This window comes from Euphorbia lathyris, chromosome 4, assembly GCF_963576675.1.
Source record: "Euphorbia lathyris chromosome 4, ddEupLath1.1, whole genome shotgun sequence".
Classification (NCBI taxonomy): domain Eukaryota; kingdom Viridiplantae; phylum Streptophyta; class Magnoliopsida; order Malpighiales; family Euphorbiaceae; genus Euphorbia; species Euphorbia lathyris.
The window spans coordinates 75,195,657-75,215,926 of record NC_088913.1 but is presented as its reverse complement, the minus strand read 5'-3'; the positions used below and the strand labels follow the sequence as shown (position 1 = coordinate 75,215,926).

Below are 20,270 nucleotides of genomic sequence, written 5' to 3'. Positions count from 1 at the left end.
AGCATCACATCCTTGTCAGGAGGATTGCATGTCCCATAATAAGGAAAAAATTTATAAAATAACACATATATCATTGATATGTATTTATCGATAAAGTCACACTGAACGATTTCCGGCCACACTCTTAATAGAATTAATCATGTAAATGCTTACTTAAGCCATCCATTTCACCTAAGCGCCATGTAAAACTATATGGTATATAATTTGTTGAATCTCTGTTTTTCGTATTCTAACAAAGAAATATAATTTTAAGGAGTGGGACATAGCTTTTAGGGTTAACTGGAGCTTCCACATGGAATGAATGATTTGAGTAGACGTCATGTTAGCAATTCCGGTAAAAGTGTAGCCAAATACATATGTGACTTTATCTGTACAATAATATGTAAGGGGGTTTATTTTATTAACACAACATGAACTTTTGTGATCTCATTGAAATATTGCCCAAACATATATGAATGTCTAACTCGAAGTTTTTTTTAGTGTCACAAACAGAATGTTGAACTGGTGCTCTTCTAACCAGCCGAGCATAAACAGATAAAAGCTTGGCTACATTATAACTATAAATGTAATACATACGCACAAAAAAGTTAAATGTAATTATAAAGAGTTTTGAAATTTCTAAGGAAAGAAACGTTCAGAGGGATACATATACTGGAATTCCTAATAATGAATCTTGGATTATTCAATTGACAACACATACAATAAATGGACAAACCTTAACAATGGACAATATTTAAATATTCAACATTGTTTCTATAATAGACAAATAATTACCTTTCTAATGCTGCAACTTGTTCATCTTTCATTTTCATTTTCATTTTCATGCTCATCAATTTTATTTCCTCAATCAAACGATCAATATTACAAGAAGAAGAGCCACCTTCTTTGACTCTATTTCTTGCCATCTCAGCCATCTTTGCTGCAGATTTCACATACTCATCCCTCCTATCAACCATCAACTCATTTATCATCCTTTCAACAATATTTCTATCACATGTATCCTTCATATCCAACCCCAACTTCCAAAACTCACCAACAAACCTACTATTCACTTGTTGATCAGCATAATAGGGAAACAAATCATAGGAACAGCAGCAACTATACTCTCCAAAGTTGAGTTCCATCCACTATGTGTCCAAAATCCACCTATTGCCTTGTGCCCTAAAACCTCCTCTTGTGGTGCCGAACTCACTATATACCCTCTTTCCTTAGGCCCCATTTCAAGTTCAACTGGAATATTTTCAACAACATTACCATTATCATCAATTAGGGAATTAGGCCTCGTTACCCACAAGAATCTATGTTTACTATTAGCAAGACCATACCATAATTCCATGATTTGATCTCTTGTCATCAATGAAATACTGCCAAAGCTTATATAAAGTACAGATTGCAATGGCTGCTTATCTAGCCATTCCATACAGCTTCTGTCCACCTGCCATATACTGTTGCAATGACTGCTTTCTAATTTTGTTTTGAGGAGCTCGTGGATAGGTCCAATGGTGTAGGTTTTCGGGTACCGAGTTCGGATTTGAGAGAGTATAGGTCCTTCTAGTTCTTCAAATGTGTTTAGGATAAGTGATTCTGCTTCTCTCATTTCGTTTGTGATCATAAGCAGATTTGGATGGGTGATGTCGTTGACTTGGCAGAATTTCTTTGGAAGATCTCTGCAGCGGAGAATGGTTTCCATGCCTGGAACTGCTGTTATCAACCGATCCATGTCTCCTTCCGCTTCAGTTTTCAAAACAATTAATTTAATTCTGATAGATACTACACAGTAAAGTAGGCCTAAATCCACTTAGAAGATGAGATTACCTTTGATAGGAAGTTGATGAGCAGCAACAATGTCAGGAACACAATGCAAAACCCACATACAGCAAGCACTAATAGTATGATATTGAATAGATGGAATTCCAACTTCAGCAGCAACATCATGGATAAAACTCATCAACATATCTCCAATGATATAGGTAACAGGTGGATTACTCTCAATTAACAGTTTCTTCAAAATAGGCTTGCTCTTCGTCTTTGTTACATCTAAGAATTCTCTTAACCAGTCAGCTGGATCTGTTGGTCCATCATTCCGTGACAAACAATCTGGAATGGCTTTGAATTGGAATCCTGGATATTTAGAACTAAAACGAGATTGAATATCTGTACTGCCGACAAGGTATTCATGGATGAACTCGAAATTCAAGAAGGTAATATGATGAAGGCCAGAAAGGCATAAAACCTCAGCCAGCTTAAGCATGGAGGTCACATGGCCATGCCCTGGTGCTGGAAAGATGAGAACATGAGGAACAAAAGGAGAAATTAACTTTTGATTCATCTTCCTTTGGAGGGAAATTCTTAGTATAAACACTTTACAGAGTTGTATTTATTTACAGAGAGAGTCTTGGAAGAGAGTTGAATTTTATTCATTAGAATAGAAAGAGAGATTTGGAATATTCTTTTTTGACCCACACGAGTAAAAGACACAGACCACATGGTCATAGGCAATGTTATGAGGTTCGGACCGGACCGGCCGGTCCGACCGGTCGAACCGGGAACCGACGAGGGAGCCGGTCCGAGCCTGTGCGGTTTTTTGAAGGCGCCAAAAACCGGAGACCCGGGATTGGACCGGGACCCGGCGGTCCGGCCGGGAACCGTTGTGACCCCGGGTCTATAACTGGTTGAATTTTTTGGTTGGGCGGGATTTTAGGCGGGTTGGAATTTTTGTGTGGGAGTTTAGGCGGGTTGAATTTTTGGGCGGGCGGGATGAATTTTGGGCTGGGCAATGAAAAAAAATTAAAAACTGGTTTGTTTTATGCAATGAATTAAGGAAAAAATTAGCAAAAGGAGGGTGGGCCCCTAACCCGATGGTGGAACGACTGCACCCCTGCGCGTGAGAGAGCATTTTCCTTAGTAATTACTTAAAGGCTTGTGAATACCATTTACTTATAAACTAGTTAACCTTCTTATTTATTTCCTATGTGGGATAATAATGCTTAGTTTATTATAAAACATTTCAAGTAGTTAACTTTAAGCGTTAATTTCTCATTCATCACTTTTCCGTTTTGAATTTATAATATACCGTTAAAAAGATCGCATGTCATAAAATACATTTACATATTTCAAGTTATTCCAAATTCTATTTATCCGTTATATATTTAAGTCTCAAGTTGACAAAAAATAACAAATCAAAAGTTGTTTATAATTTTTTTTGGATATATATAATTTATAAAAATAATTTTAAAATAATTATATATATTTAATATATATAAATATTATTTATTTATTTATTACGTCATCCGGTTCGACCAATCCGAGCCATCCGGTCCGACCAAGTAACCCGTGACCTAGTCACCAATCCGGTTTGATGTTCGGTCCGATTCTGATAACATTGGTCATAGGTTACATTTTTGACCCACACGAGTAAAAGACATAGATCAATTGGTCATATGTTACATTTTTCGGTAAGCACTGAACTGACATGCACAATAGATACAAAAGAAAAAAACTTCAATTATTGTAGTTTAAGCAACTTCTTGGAGAGCAACTAGTAAAAACAATATTATATATTTTAAATTTTGTACCATTCAGGTAGCTTTTAGTGTACATGTGATGTTTGGGTAAATTACACCCATGGCCACTGAACTTTACCAATTTTTACATTATGGCCACTCAACTTCATTTCTTCCCGGTATGGCCACTGAACTTTACACTTTTTAACAAATGTGGCCACTTAACGCCTCAAAACGACCATTGACGGCTAAAAATAAAAAATCCAAAGCGTTAATCTAAACTTACGAGAGTAGGAATCGCAAGTTAGCTACTTCTATGCTCTTGTTTTCAATAGGAGAGGGATTAAGACTACGTAAGGGGACCAGACAAATTTTTGAGTTGCAGAGACTGATCGGTCTGAAGGTATTCTAAGGAACTTTAATTCTTGAAAATTTTCGTTTTGAGGTCATTTAGGTGTTGTTTGGTTAGGAGAGAGAAAGTGAATTGTTAGAGAGAGAAAGCTTCAAAAAATGTGATTTTCGAAAATAAAAAATGTGGTTTCATGGTAAATGTCGTTCTGAACAACTTTAATTCTTGAATATTTTCATTTTAAGGTCGTTAACGATCGTTAACGGTCATTTTGAGAAGTTAGTTAAAATTGAGTAGCCATCGGTGTAAAAAGTGTAAAGTTCAATGGCTATACCGGGAAGAAATGAAGTTGAGTGGCTATAATGTGAAAATAGGTAAAATTCAGTGGCCATGGGTGTAATTTACCCTGTGATGTTTTTATAATAACAAAAATAAATTGCTGATTTATCCTGCACAGATTTACTTAGAGGATGAGTTTTATCTTTCATAGATTGTAGAATGTCTAGATGTCAAATTCAAAGTTGATGTGAACATTACTGATAAAAAGTAATTCCACATCTAACATTCAAAAAGAGGATAGTTCTACAATTTAAGAATTATATATATTACCATCAAACCATTAGAATGAGCAAATATAATTGTATCCGGATTTGAAAACTATCTAAATTTGTACCAATGGAAACGAGATTTTTTTTTTTTTTTTTTGATTCAACGGTAAAAACGTTGTTGTCGTGTAAGCTTCTTATCCCTCAAATCCTATAGAGGTGGGATAAGCTCCTGCGATTTTAATAGGATGGAAAAGTCCATCTTATCCCTCACATAAATTGTATTATTTTATCCCTATACCTATCCCACATACCAAACATTGAATTATAATTCTCGACTATCATATTTTTATCCTTATCCCAACTATTTATCATTATCTCTATCCCAACCTTTATCCCTATCCCTATCCCAATAGAATACCAAACGCCCCGTGAAGGAATTTAAAACAAAATAGAATAAATTATTACCAATTTATTCAACTAGTATATTTAATATTTTTAAATATTAATTAAATTATTAATATTAATTTCAATAATAGATAGTAAAAACTATTTTTAATTAGTTTTTTTTAACCTATTTTAATTAGTTATTAATGAATAATTTAATAACATTTAATATTATTGATAATACAAACAATTGGATTAAAATAAAAAATTAAAATGTTATATCGTGTGAGATTCATTGAAATATGACAAAGGTATCGACTACAAGAAAAAACGCTATCACCGACGCAATCGACCGACGGAAGTTTTTGTGTAGGAATCACCGACGGAACACCGACGGAAAATATGTCTCGGAAATCACCTACACATTGACCTACACATTTAGGGAATGTGTAGGGCATTTTTGGCGGGATTATTCCTGCCTTAAATACCAACACATTTAGTAGGTGATTTTTAGTATCGGTGATATCACCAACATATGAGATTCATCACCGACAATAAAATATGTAGGAGCCTAAATTATATATATATATATATATATATATATATATTTGCTCATATTTAGTTAAAATACATATATAAATTTAAAAAATAATTAAAAAATAAAATGTGTTAAAAAATAATTACTAGTCCATTTATCCATCAGTTAATATAAATTAAAAAATACTATTAGTCCATTTTTTCATTTTTAATATAAATTTAAAAAAAATTAATTGAGAAATGAAAAATTAATTATTAGTAATTCTAAATTTATTCATATTCATCCACAAAAGAATTAAGGGTAATTCAGGATACATAAAAGAATTAATGGTACATAAAAGAATTAAGGGTACACAAAAGAAAATATAAATTTAAAAACTAGTTAACAAATAAAAATATATATAAGTAAATAGAAGCTGTAACCCATTTGGAAACTCGACCTAAAGAAGTATCCCTAATATTTTCCTCTCTTCCTAAATGACCTCTTCGCTGTCTTCATCGGCGCCGGCGTCGCCATCGCTTTCCTCGGTCTGATTTTGGCTCTCCGCACCGCAACCTATTCTCCAGGTAAGGTTTCTTGTTGTTTTGTTCTTCATCTTCAAAAGAATTGTTTTCTAATCTGAAGACCATTTATTCTTTGAAAAAGGTTGCCCTGCTTCCACAACTTGTTCGAAAGAGAGGGAAATAGGCAACAACAGCTTCACGGTCTTACAAGTGCGGCTTTCCTCGGTCTCATTTCAGCTCTCCACGACCTATTCTCCTGGTAAGACTTCTTCTTGCTTTGTTCTTCTTCTTCAAACTAACTATTTTCTAACATGAAGACCCTTTATTCTTTGAAGAATGTTGCTCTGCTTCCACAATAGAAGTTTCACAGTCTTTGGGGGAAAAGGAGTTCAACTGCTACCCAGTAAAGAAAATCCTCCATTCTTGCTTTAATATTGCAATTCTATTTTGTTGAGTTTGAGTTTGATTTTGAGTAATTTACAGTTATATATGACATAATATTTTTGACACTGGAGCTGACTTGATGATAGATTTGTATTAGAAACTATATAGTAAGAATATACAATGTTCTATAAAAAAGGACGGCCCGGTGCACTACGCGTCCCCGCTGAGCGAGGGTCCGGGGAGGGGTCCCACCACAAGGATGTACTGGGACAAGCCTTCCCCTGCCAATTTATTTGGCAAGAGGCCGCTCCTAAGACTCAAACTCGTGACCTCTTGGTCACACGACAATAACATTTACCGTTGCGTCAAGGCTCGCCCTCTATACAATGTTCTATACCGTAAAAAAAAAAAGAGATTGAAGCACTCACGGCTGGGTGCTTCTCTTCTTGGATGGACCAGATAAAATAAAATACCTAAACTCAACTTGGTAATTTCTAGAGTAGTTGTAATCATGTGCATATATCTAGCAGGGCATATTTCTTCTCATGTTTTTTTAGAGAAAAATAAAGCAAATTTGGATGAAAATAAATATGTGACAGATGCTCCTATTATTAAATTTAGGGGCCATTGGTAGTATGTCATGATTGTTGGATTAAATTACAAAAAGGAGCTGATGAATCTGTAACTATAACAATTACAGATTCTGCCTCAGCTTATAAGAAGTCATTCGACAAAATTATGAGTTTGTCTTTTTACATCTTTCTATAAGTTTTAGGATTGTATAGTGAATGAATAGTTGTTTGTTTTTGGATATGCATTTGGAATATATATACATTTCATGAAAGAGTATTTTTGCTTACAAATTAGTGAAACATTCATGTTTTTATTCAATATTATCAATGTTTGCTAGTAACAATTGATGTCAGTACAAATAAAGATCAGTTTATAAACCATGAGTTCTACATTGGTTTTAAACAAAAGAGGGAAACTAGACAGGTTTGCTCTCTCTTCTTGAATTTTTGATGTTTTTTTATAGTTCTCAATGGTCATTTTTGAGATATTCTTAGCTTAGATCTCTTCTATCTCTCTATCTATCAGTATCGGGAGCAATGTTATTGGAATCTGAAATCCAAATGGGTGCTGATCTAGATTATGCGTTATAAACTTATAGCACGTAAGCAGAAAATTTGTAGAATGTCTTTCAATTATATGTTGCATTTGAGTTCTGACTTTGAGTTTGATCTTGGAAAATTACTGTCTTCTTTATGTAATTTATTTGTCTAGAGATGTTGGAAATAATTTGAAAAGGTAATTCTCTCAAATGGAATAACAAAATTATTTATTGATTCTTGAAGATGAAAAGCAAATGATTATCCTTGAAATGTTATTACTCTTTCACTTCCAATAGTGAAGAAGTGGTTTATGTTCTGAGATATCTTAGGACTGAGACTTGGTAACCATATTTTAGATTTCTTTTCATTTATTGCATTAGTCATACAAACATGCTAAAGAGAAACAACTACTTGTTCTTTTTAAAATTTGTCTTGCATTTGCAGCACTAACTAATTCAAATTTCAGGGTAATTTGGTCCCCGAGAACTCAATGTTTCCATCTGGTACCAAAGCTTGGCAAAGTATGTCAACAACAAAGGGCTTAAACTGGGAATCTCTTCACAGGGTAAAATGATTCTTTGCTTGTTTCGATGGTTCTTTCCATTTATAGAATATAATATTTCATCCCTTCTAGGATATAATGATGCTTCTAATATGGAGTTTTGCTAGTTGCTCTATTGTTACTCAACTTTGGTAATATGTAGTTTTGCTAGTTGAATTGTTGTTAATTGGTAAAAAATGCTTTTTATATTCTTGTTCAAATTTGCATTTCTTGTTTGTGCAACTGGAAATAAGAAGTACAAATTCATATTTACACTAGTAATTTCTCGTTTTATTAAATTGATTTCAAGTCTGTATTCCTTATGCACAAATCTACAACTATAATTATGATGACTTAGTCACGACAATACATCGATTCATTATCTTATTGACATGGATCTTATTTATGACAAACATCCATTTTGTGATTACATGTATTTTGTTACTTTAAACAAATGTAACTCATTTACTCTGCTACCTTTTATTTCTAACACTGGTGAAATAATTGAAGATTTTAGGTTGGAATTCCACTAATGATTAGTTTTTAATTATGTTATGCCACTAGATCACAAACTCACATTATTCTATTTTGTGATTAATGGATGTTTGATCCTACTTTTCTTCAACACGTGCAGATTGGTTGCTCCTTGCTGTTTTTGCCTGCTAGATGCCTGCTTCTGATGAGGAGAAAATGGTCCGACTAGGCAGCGCGAGGCGACCATATCGAAAGTGTGATGGAGATTCAATATTAATTATCTCTATTATCAATTATTGCTTTTAAATATCTCATGTCCAGTTTTGATATAGTTTCAGAAGTTACTTTTGTTTCAGAATTTGACAAGGTCAAAGTTACTTTTGTTACAAACACATAATAGTTTCAGAAGTCAATAAATGGTTATGAATTGCCATCTTAATGAATAATGAGAGGATAATTGTTACATTTTATTTGATATAGAAGATTTATGGTACATGTATTTAAAAGGAAGGCTAAACTTTGAATGTTATGTTTTTCAACAGCTCGAAGGAATTGAGGCCTTGTGTTCAGATTTGAAGCTGGAATATACTGATGTCTGTATCCTGATGCTCACATGGTACATATGAGGCCTATAGATAGTGGTAAGATACAAATCTTTTTCAAATAATATTTTTATTGTTCTGTCTTCTGTCCTTTGCCACATGATATGTGCATAGTTGAAATAATACACTTTTGCTGAAGTTATTTGGTGCCGATTTCTAGTATGTGTGTAGGCCTTCAAAGCTATGGAAAAAAGGTTGAAACTGTTCGCACAAACTGATATTAGGTATGCTTTTTGTTAGATAATTATACAATTATAAAATTACTTATTTATTATTGGATGATTAAAATGATTAATTAAATAGTATGTATTATTATTCAGTAATAGAAGCTTGCATCATCACACAATGCAACAGTGGAACCCATTTTACTTAATCTTTTCATTCGACTATAAATCTTTCAGGTGCACTTCTTTGTACTTGTTTTATATAATATTTATTTATTTATTTTGTATTTAAAAAGTATCATTGTAACATTAGAAATTCATTCAGCTACATGCTCTTAAGCACAAATTAGTGAATGTAAATGATATGGGTATGATGTCCACTTCTGTTATCAAAATTTTGCATTTCTTTCTTGACTTGTTGGTGTTATTATCGGATATATTATGTTGCAAGTATTACTATATTATTGCGGGCACATTTGAATTTTTGCTTTGGAGATAATTTATTGCTTTGTTTTTATTAATTTTTTTTTATAATTATCATTATTGTGTAAACAAAGCTGAAAAAACTTAATAGAAAAAATATAATCATAATACTTATAAAAAAATATGGCTTAATACATAAATAACCCCCTGAACTTGTCCAAATCTTGCAACTGCCCCCTTAACTTTCAATTGTAACAACTTACCCCTTAAACTTGTCCAATTGTAAAACATAACCCCAAATTGGGAATTTTTTTACCCCGTATTTGAAGCAACCGTCAAAAAGTTTTCCCAGATTCGTATCACGCCAAAGATCTGATTATCATACTCCACGAGCGTTGCAGATTTTGTATTTCACGTGTTTTTTCAATTGGAGTCCATGTCAGCAATTTGGGGTTGTGTTTTACAACTGGACAAGTTTAAGGGGTAAGTTGTTACAATTGGACAAGTTTGAGGGGTAAGTTGTTACAATTGAAAGTTGGAGGGGGCAGTTGCAACATTTGGACAAGTTCAGGGGGTTATTTGTGTATTAGACCAAAAAATATTAATGAGTTCTCTTCAATCCAAATAAATTGACGAAAAATAAAATATAAAAATAATTTTAAAAATAATTCACAATTACCGACGCAATTTCTGTCGGTCAATTATTTTAATAAATATTCCGAAAATAGATCACCGACATATATGGGTCGGTGATGTTGTCGGAATGCCCGACGGAAATTCCCAACTAAAAGTAGTCGGAATTTCCGACACAAAAAACCGACGAAATAATTGTGTAGGTGATATCTTGTCTCGGTAAAAAAATTGTTGCAGCAGTTTACCTACGAGGTCAACGCCGACACATCGCATTTTGTCGGTCTTCTATCAGTGATGATGATTACCGACACAATTTTGGTTATCACCGACGGATGATAATGATTTTTCTTGTAGTAATCCGATCGCTAGTTAATTCAATTGATATTTTTACTAAGTAAAACCATTAGTTAATTACTTGAGTTCAGAAAACACGTCATTGGTGGAATAATTCCGATGATTCCACAATTCATATGTTTTTCCTATTAGCCTATATCTAATTTTATTCAATTTAGTCCTTAATATAATTTAACTTACTATTACTAATCCAGAACAATGAATTTGATATAAATGGGCCTTTAGTGAAGTTTAGTCACATTTTGGCCATCTTAATTCCATGAGTTTGTAAATTTCTATTTTTATTCGATTTAGTCATTTAAAATTAATTTCTATTTAATTAAGTTTTTTTAATAATGTACAAGTTAGGATTATTAATACTAAAACGATGAATTAGTGAGTTTAATCCCGTCTTGACCATCTAAATTTCATTATTTTTTATCTTTATTCAGTTTAATCCTTAAAAGTAATTTTTCTATTATTATCCCATTTAAAGTAAATTAATTTTATTTTATTATTTTCAGCATACATTCTATCTATTGTATTTTTATATTTTTTAGAAATTACTAATAATAAATGTTTTATGAAATTTTGGGATGAATGAGTGAAAGCTGATGAAAATTAATTAAGAAAAAGAGCATGTTAGATATGTCTTAACTAAAATTTCGTCATAACTGCGTACTAATTCGGGGTAGGCATTTATTGCTCCTTGTGCGCGCCACGCATTGCCCAAGCCCTTCCTTACGACATGATATCTACGAGTTTTGTACCAAAAAAATCTATCAAAAATTATGAAACTTTGTACTTTTCACTATTTTCTTTACCAATTTAATATTTTTTTCTTCCAATTCGAATTTCACAGGTTTTATAATAACAATCCAAGATATTTGAAGACTCGAGAATGCCCGAAAATAATTGAATTTTATTTTTTTAGGGTTGTCGTATTTTGATTGTAATTTGTATATTATTTTTAGATGTGTATGAATATTTCAAAAGTATCTTAAACCTAATAAGAGAAATATATAATTAGCCTAATTGTACTTAGAATGTTGACTAGGATGCCAATGGGTTCATCATGTGTTTTGAAGGTTCCTATATTATTCTCTTCCGATGGCCATTAGCGTTCCCTGAAGTACTAGATTTTCTGAATCCACTTGCTTCATGCAAGGACCATCAGTAGCATTTACCACATTTTATCTGGCTGACAGCTCTTATCTTTGATACCTGCCTTGTCGAGCTAATCGTTTCTCAATTGAACCCCGAGCCCAAACAGTTGTATCGTCAACAAGTTCTCCTTTGATAAAATCCTAATGAAGCACAAATTCCTACACATATAAAGGCGTAGAATTAAACTCTAAACTATATCCATAATAGTCAACCAATTAATCATTGGTCTATAAAGTATAACCTAATCTAATATTTGGATATGGAGACAATAAATTTGGACACGGACATGAAAATAATAATAATGTCATAATGCCTTGAATTGGTATATCTTGTTTCCTATTCGAAGTAGTATTGAGTTTCGGATTCCTAGTTGGATTAGGATCATGGGTTCCTAGTGGTATTAGGTTAGATTGGGTATTATAAATACCCCATTATGTAAACCTAATCATGTAATCTGATTTTCTGCCTCCTAATAATACTATTCTCCTTCTGTCCGTGGACTAGCCAATACAACGTCGGTGAACCACGTAAATCTGTGTTTTTTCGATTCTTTATTTATTTATCTTTTTTCGTTAATTCCGCACAACAAATTGGTATCAAAGCTTTCGGTTTCTGATCGAGGTTTTGTTTTCTAGAGAGAAAGATGTCTGCGATGAACATGAAAATCGAAAAGTATACAGGGAGAAATAGTTTCAGTCTATGGCAGATCAAGATGCGGGATTTGTTAAAACAACAAGGTGTGTGGACGCCGTTGAAGAAGGCAACGGGAGAAGTCACTGCTGAGATGGCGATTCTGGAAGAAAAGGCACATTCGACAATTATGTTGTGCCTCGCAGATGACGTCATCACTGAGGTCTCCGATGAAGAGACTGCTGCTGCTGGTCTGTGGATGAAGTTAGAGAGCTTATACATGACTAAATCTCTAACAAACAAACTTCTTCTGAAACAACGTCTGTTTGCCTTGCGAATGCACGAAGGTACGCAACTCAGGGATCATTTAGATTAATTAAACACATTATTATTAGAATTACATAATATTGATGTGAAAATTGAAGATGAAGATGTCGTTTTGATTCTGTTGGTGTCTTTACCGCTTTCATATGAGAATTTTGTTCAATCATTTATTGTTGGTAAAGATTTTGTGACTCTGGAAGAAGTTATGTCGTCTCTTCATAGCAGGGAGTTGCGCCATAAGGCGAACAATACAGGTATAGATAATCAGGCCTCTGGATTGTTTGCCAGCGGCAGTAAGGGAAAGGGAAACGGTGGAAAGAAGAAGTCTAAGAAGTAGTTCTCAAAGGGTCCCAAACCAGACGACACCTGTAATTACTGTAAGGAGAAAGGACATTGGAAAGCTGGTTGTCTAAAGAAGAAGAAGAAATCAGAAAATCAACCAGGTTCTACTCCTGTAGTAGATGGCGACACAAGCTCTGAAAATGATATTGCTCTAGTTGTTGAGGGACACAATCATCACTCTGATGTGTGGGTTCTTGATTCAGGATCTTATCATATTTGTCCAAGGAGAGAGTGGTTTTCAACTTATAAGCAGGTAAATGGAGGTAGCATTTCTATGACTAATAGTCATGTCTGTAAGGCAGTTGGAATAGGCTCGATCAAGTTGAGGACACATGATGGTAAGTTCTGCATATTGAACGAAGTCAGGCATGTTCCGTTGATGATGAAGAATCTGATATCTCTGAGTCTGCTAGACAGCAGGTGTCTCAGCTGGTCAAGAAAATATGGAGTTCTACATGTTTGTAAAGGTTGTGATGTGATTCTGAAAGGTGTGAAGCATAATACTTTGCATCGTCAGAGATTCGCCAGGAAGATATGACAAATCTATGGCATATGAGACTTGGTCATATGGGTGAAAAAGGGATGCATATTCTATCAAAGGATGATCTTCTTGGTGGTCATAAGGTCAAGAGTCTAGAGTTTTGTGAACACTGTGTCTTCGGGAAACTACATCGCAGCAAGTTTCCCAAGGCTATTCACATAACAAAAGGCACACTTGATTACATCCACTCTGATTGTTGGGGTCCATCTCGAGTTGAGTCTTTGGGAGGTCACATATATTTTATGTCTCTGATTGATGATTATTAAGGGATGACTTGGGTCATCATGATGAAGTATAAAAGTGAATCTTTCAAGAATTTCAAGCAGTGGAAAGTATTGGTGGAAAACCAAACAGGAAAGAAGATAAAGAGGTTGCAAACTGATAATGGTCTGGAATTCTGCTCGTCTGAGTTTGATCAGTTCTGTAAGGACGAAGGCGTTGCTCGACAACACACAGTCAGGAATACACCATGTTGAGCGATTTCCGCTAGTGCACAGTTTCGCTTGTAGTAATAAAAAGATATCGATCCCACAGGGAACGTTTTCTAACGAAAACTTATTTTAATTCAGTTTGATTCACGTTTTAGGTTTATAATATGGAAAATCGTTAATTGAATTTGGTTTTGAGATTGATTTAATAAGAATCAGATTAGGATATATGTAGAATGTTAGAAATCAATTCTGTTTTGAGTATGAATTACAAAACTGAAATGTTTAGTGTTTAAAATAAGAGATTAATTGTGTTCGTTTGCATTAAGCAAAGAAAACAACTTTAAACTTTGTGTAAATTATAAAAGTGTAATAACGTAAACTCCTTCAATTAAAAGGCTTTGAACCGCAGACAATCCTCCTACGGTCGGGTTAGATTGCTACCTTAACCAAATTCATTCTTACTTCCGATAAGCCGATCTAACGATCATATCGTTTGTAAGAATGAATTTGCCCAAGTGTTCAACAAAGTTTCCTTGTAAAGATATTGAATTCAACTACGTTTTAATGAAAACACCAGAACTCACTTCGGATCAATTACAGAAGTGCTACATAAAATTATATTGAATTGCATGAACTTTATTAGATGAAGTATGAATTTGATACAAGTTTATAGAGAATAGAAAGCATGGAAGCATTCGAACGACATAAGAGTTCCGGGTCGTCAATCCTTTCCTCAAACCTCGTCATAGAGTTTGTCAAGCTCCAGGGTCGAATCCGCTACTTAATCTTCTCGCTGAATCTTCGGAATAGAGATGGTTCATCAACTACCAGAATGTAAACTAATATAAATAGATCTTAATCTAAATCTAAATGCTACCGTGTTTGTAAGTAATCTAAGAACAATTTGTGTAAATCATATTGCTTTTTACATAATTGAAATCTAAACTCTGACTCTTTCCTGAGTCAGAGCTTCTACATAACTTCTGCACTCTAATCTTACAAATCTCACTCTCTCTCAACTCTGAAATCAATACTTTATTTATAGATGTTGAAGAGTCGTGTCTAAGGGTCTTGTCCGCTGCGAAGAGACGTTTCTATCCACCCGAACGGACGCGTTTCTTTGATTTTCAACATGTGAATGTAGTGCTGCCAGAATTTCTGATCTTACCGAGAATGGAAATTCTCAACCGAGAATAGGGAAGTAAATTTCAGTCCTTCGGAACGCAAGAAGAAGATGCCAGGAAAAGGCATGTCGCGACCGAGAATCGAGATTCTCGGTCGCGACTCGGAATCTCTACCGAGATTTCAGAATCCCTGCCGAGATTCAGAATTTTCCTCCTGTTTCTGACTTCGTTCTCGTCTCCTCGTATTGGTGTGCTGAATTCTTCGTCTTTTGGCTCCTAACTTAGGGTTTTTCCTTCGTTTTTGACCTGTTTTCGTTTCTATTTGGATTTTACCAAATATTTAGGTACCTTGCATGAAAGAAACATATTTGGACGTAAAAGTACTCTAAATAGATATAAACAGCACGATTTCATAGCAAAACTGATGTAAATAGTAATGATATTTTAGGTATATTTTGGGCTTAACAAATCTCCACACTTAATCTTTTGCTAGTCCCGAGCAAAATTTCACTGAATTTATTCTTTAACTAACCTCTTTATGAAAATAAAACATATATCTTTGTATTCCTTTTTAAATTAGTTAAGCCGAAAAGATTAACTTTGCATGGTAAATTTATATGCAAAATATCAAAGTAACTTAGTATAAAGGCAATATATAATTCGTCTTGTATTTCCAATTTTAAATTGAAGTATTCGGGACGGTATAAGCACGCATGTTATTGAGTCTTTCGTCTCAAGGCATTTCAAAGCACAAAATTTCCTTTCCCAAATCTAAACTATTATATGAAATATATTGAATGAATAAGTACTTAGGTTAATTTAATTGCTTAGTTACGCCTGAGATAAGGGTGGTCTCGATCGTAACTTTATATGCTTTTTATTTGCGTTTGCTTAAGAGGTACCGACCATGCCATGGGTGGACGCAATCGTTACGTTAAACTTAAACACGTTTAATTTTTGTTTAAACGTTCCTTCCATACCTCGATTGTGATAAGGGTGGTCGCAATCGTGGCCAAAAGTAAACGGTACTTAATTTTTTTCGCTTTCATATCTCAATTGTGATAAGGTTGGTCTCAATCGTGGCCAAAAGTTAAGAATATGACTAATTGATTTTATGAAATTAAAATTGGGAATAAGAAAATAGCACATTCATCCTATATTGACTTAAAAATCAACATGTATTATGGCTAAAGTTTCCTTAAAAACTTCAATTAGTGTTATTGTAAGACGAAATTCAAACCGAGCTAAAAATTGTTAGTTCAATTTTAATGCCTATAAACCTAATTGAAAATTAAAATAAGATTTATTGTTAAATAAATTGTGTTGCAATATATGTTGCATTTATAAATGTTGCTTAAAAATTATTCTTATTCGTTGCATTTATTCGTACTAAAATAAAATGATATATGCAATATCTCCTCCCACACTTAATTTGGATCATGTCCTCATTGGTGAAAAAATGGATAAAACACGAAAAAAATTGTACGAAATAAAGCATACGAAAAGAAAATAGATAAATATGAAAGGGATTGTATCCAACATAAATAGAAATGAAATTGTACCAAACGTAATCAAAAAGAACATAAGAGATAAATGAGTTGAGAAAAGATAAGATAAAACCTATTCTTGTGAAGGTGAACCCGGTGGAGAAGGTGTGGTCACAACGCCTCGACGACGGAAAAATGATAATAACCGGCGTCGGGTTTATGTATGATCTCGCCGCAAAGTATGGATATTGGCATCCACCGCATTTAATCGTGAACTCATCTCTTGATTATTCTCCATAATATCATCTAACCGTAAATTCATTTGACGGTTGTGTGTATGCATTTGGTTCAAAATGTGTTGCAATTAACTTGATCAGCAACATTGTGCTCGTCACCAACATGCCCTTGTGCTTGTGTTTGGGCTTCAAGATGCTCCTCTTCGCACCCTCTTCATCTTCTGTATCTTCATGCATATCGTCATCTTCACCAAAATGTGTCTGCTCATTACCATCCTCGTTAACACCATTACCATGTGAACTTGAAGTATCAACATCGAACTTGCAAAACTAACCAACATTGGCTAACCACCAAATGAATGTGTAAAAGTTGTGGCATAATCCAACATCAGAAAATAATTAGGAGTAAGTGATTGAAAACTACTTCATGATACTCGTAGCATCCAAAACAATACCCATAATCAAAGTACGTATATCAACTTGCTTATTGGTTGAAAATGGAAACATGGACTTAATTGTCAAAAGGTAATCCAATTTAATCTACCACGAAATCCTTGAAGATGGAATCCAAAATGAACAAATAAATCCTGACTTCAAATCCTTTACCTTTTTAACATGCCCAAAAAGAAAATAGGATAAAAATTTATTGAAATAGAAATGAGTAATTATCCTTAATGGGCTTGCTAGAAGTGTGCTTGGAATTAAATTCATCTAATCCAACTTCATAAAATTAACTTAAATCCCTAAATGTAATCCTCTCATTCTTTTTAGCATGGGAAAGAGTAACCTTCTTATGTTTAGGCATGGTGTGTAAAATTTTGAACTTTAAGAGAGAAATAAAATAGACAATTGGTGTAAAAGATAGAGAAAATAAAGGGTTAGGTTATGGAGTTTATGTAAGGGATTGAAGTATGTGGGATAGGTAAAAATATGGTAAAAAGTAAAAAGGAAAGGTGATATGTGGTGGAATTGATTGTGGAAGAAGAAAATGTGTACATTTTAAATAGAGTTTATGTAATGTTTGTATAAGTGATATGGTTATATAGGTATGAATTTAGGTGTTTAGGAGTTAGTGTAGGAATAGGAAAAACGTAATTTTTGTAAAAAATCGGACTCAAACCCCCCTACAGGTCGCGACACGGTGTTTCCAGGGAGGAATTCCCTTCTGAAAACTTGTGTTTTCGCTGAACCTATCGAGAATTTAAATTCTCGGTCGAGAATCTGTGTCTGGCTGCGACTCGTAAAAACTCTGTTTGTGCAATTTTGCTGGGTAAATATGTCTTATAATTAAGTAAATGTATACCTGAAACTTAAAAACACAAATTAAAACATTAAATACAAGGAAAACCAAAGGTTTATCCTTATTAAATTCGGAATAACGAAACAATTAAAGCCTTAAATAGAGTTAATGTATAATCAATGTTCATTAATTCACATAAGTTTAAATGAACAAGCATTGAATGAAAATTAATCTTCTAAGAGGTAATAAATGAATAGTGAATGTATATCAACTCTTAAATACGAGTAATCATTTAATCATATTAAAGTTTAGGTATTTGCAATGTATGTGAAATAATTAAATTGACACAGATGTATTCAAACATGATATACAGATTCATGTGAAAAGATATACTGTTTCATTTTGATAAGTGCATACTGATATATGTTAATAATTTAGCATGGTTAACATAGATGAATCAATAACTAAAAAGTAAACTTGATGATTTAATTTAAAATAAAAATTCACTATCATGTTCAATAGTTAATAATCATTTATAACTTATTAGCATTTAAGATATATATGTACAGATTCATTTGCTAATATTTTATAAATTTTAACAAGCATAAACCAGAACATAAGATTAAAGTATGAAATGAATTGAATTCTTATTGCAGGAATACATATTTACATAAATCAACAAGAACATATATACAAGGAAAATAAAAAACAAACCTATATACAGAAACAAACAAATAGATTAAAAGTAATCAAAACAAATCAATCTCAACTAAAAGCGCATCCCGTTGAATTGGGATTTGCATAACCCGATAACGATCAATCTTCGCATGCACGAAGATCTTTGGCCAACTTGGAAAATTCTCTTGACAAGTCCCTCACTTTCCAGGAATTCATAGTCAATGATAGGGAATGGTTCTTATTCAGGCCATGGAACCGAAACAACGTCTTTGGTTCCTAAAATAATTCCACATGTTATATTCCCTGTATCAAATTTTTCTGTTCTTGGAATGTGATGCGACAACTAATCCCTCCATTAAGTTTTTTTTTTTTTGAGGAATTAACTGTGTTGCCTAGGAAAATGTCTCCCAACACATACATTCCTTCATCATAATTATAAATAAGGAATGGTGCTCCGTAGCGTTCTGGCATATCAGTACGCTTGGTGCGTGTAGAAACATTTTTCTTGGAAGATTTAAGAGAGGCAGTCATGTTTGGTGAATAAGGAAAAAAAATGTCTGTAACTTTTTGGAAAAGGTTTGAAAAATTGAGAAGAAATCAGAATAGTCTGATAGAGATGAAAAGAAATGGGAAGTAAAAGAGTTCTGATCCTCTCTAATTATTTATAATTAATCCAGGACAAATCAATGTGTTTGTTGGGATTAAAAAGATGCAAATTCACGCCATTTGAATATGAAGAAACTCAATTTGTCGAAATTTTCAGCAATGGTGCATTAACTGAAGAAGAAAAGAAAGAATACAGGTCTGATATACGCCCGTGTCGCGACCGAGAATCGGGATTCTCGGTCGCGACACGCTGATTTCCTTTTAGAAATCAGGCGTCGAAACCCCTAATTGTCGATCTCAGCCAAGAATATATATTCTCAGTAAGATTAGAAAATTTGCCTCTCTTTCCTTGAATAATTGAATCCCTGGAATCTCAACTGAGATTCCTAAAATTTCACAAATACTTATTAATTTTCTGAAAACTGATTTAGAAACATGACTTTAAAGAATTTTTATTGAATAAAACCTGTTTATACACAAATTAAACTCATGAAATAAAAATAAAACAAAAATAAATTAAAATAAAAACAAATAAACATAAAAATTATGAACAAGAAATAAGAAGAATGTAAATTTAAAAGTGAAAACTAAGCGAATTAATTTTCAAAGAACTTGTTCACAAATTCAATTGCTTGAATTGTAGCTTATTCATATTCAAAATATTTTTACCAACTAAATATGGTCTTGTCCATTTTAACTTACCTGGAAATAATTTCAAGCGGGAATTAAAAAGTAGAACTGTATCCCAAACTTTGAAATTATTATTATATTTTTTTTTCTTCTTTTTTTTCTTTTTTTAGCATTTTTTTAAACGCTTTTTTTAGCGTTTTCTCAATTTAAGGATCTAATGATTTCGGTTGAATGCCCGAACTTCTAGTTCTGGCCACGAACAAAAAACTACGCACATGAACCGAAACTTTCAAAACTATATTAAAAGTATACAATTCCTTCCTGGTGGATAAGATAATTTCAT

The 20,270-nt window shown here is 33.3% G+C and overlaps 1 pseudogene; it reads right to left on the bottom strand.

Moving 5' to 3' along the window:
- Window positions 1-594: 594 nt before the first annotated feature.
- On the bottom strand, window positions 595-2,586 carry LOC136227790 (7-deoxyloganetic acid glucosyltransferase-like; annotated as a pseudogene).
- Between the last annotated feature and the right edge of the window lie 17,684 nt (window positions 2,587-20,270).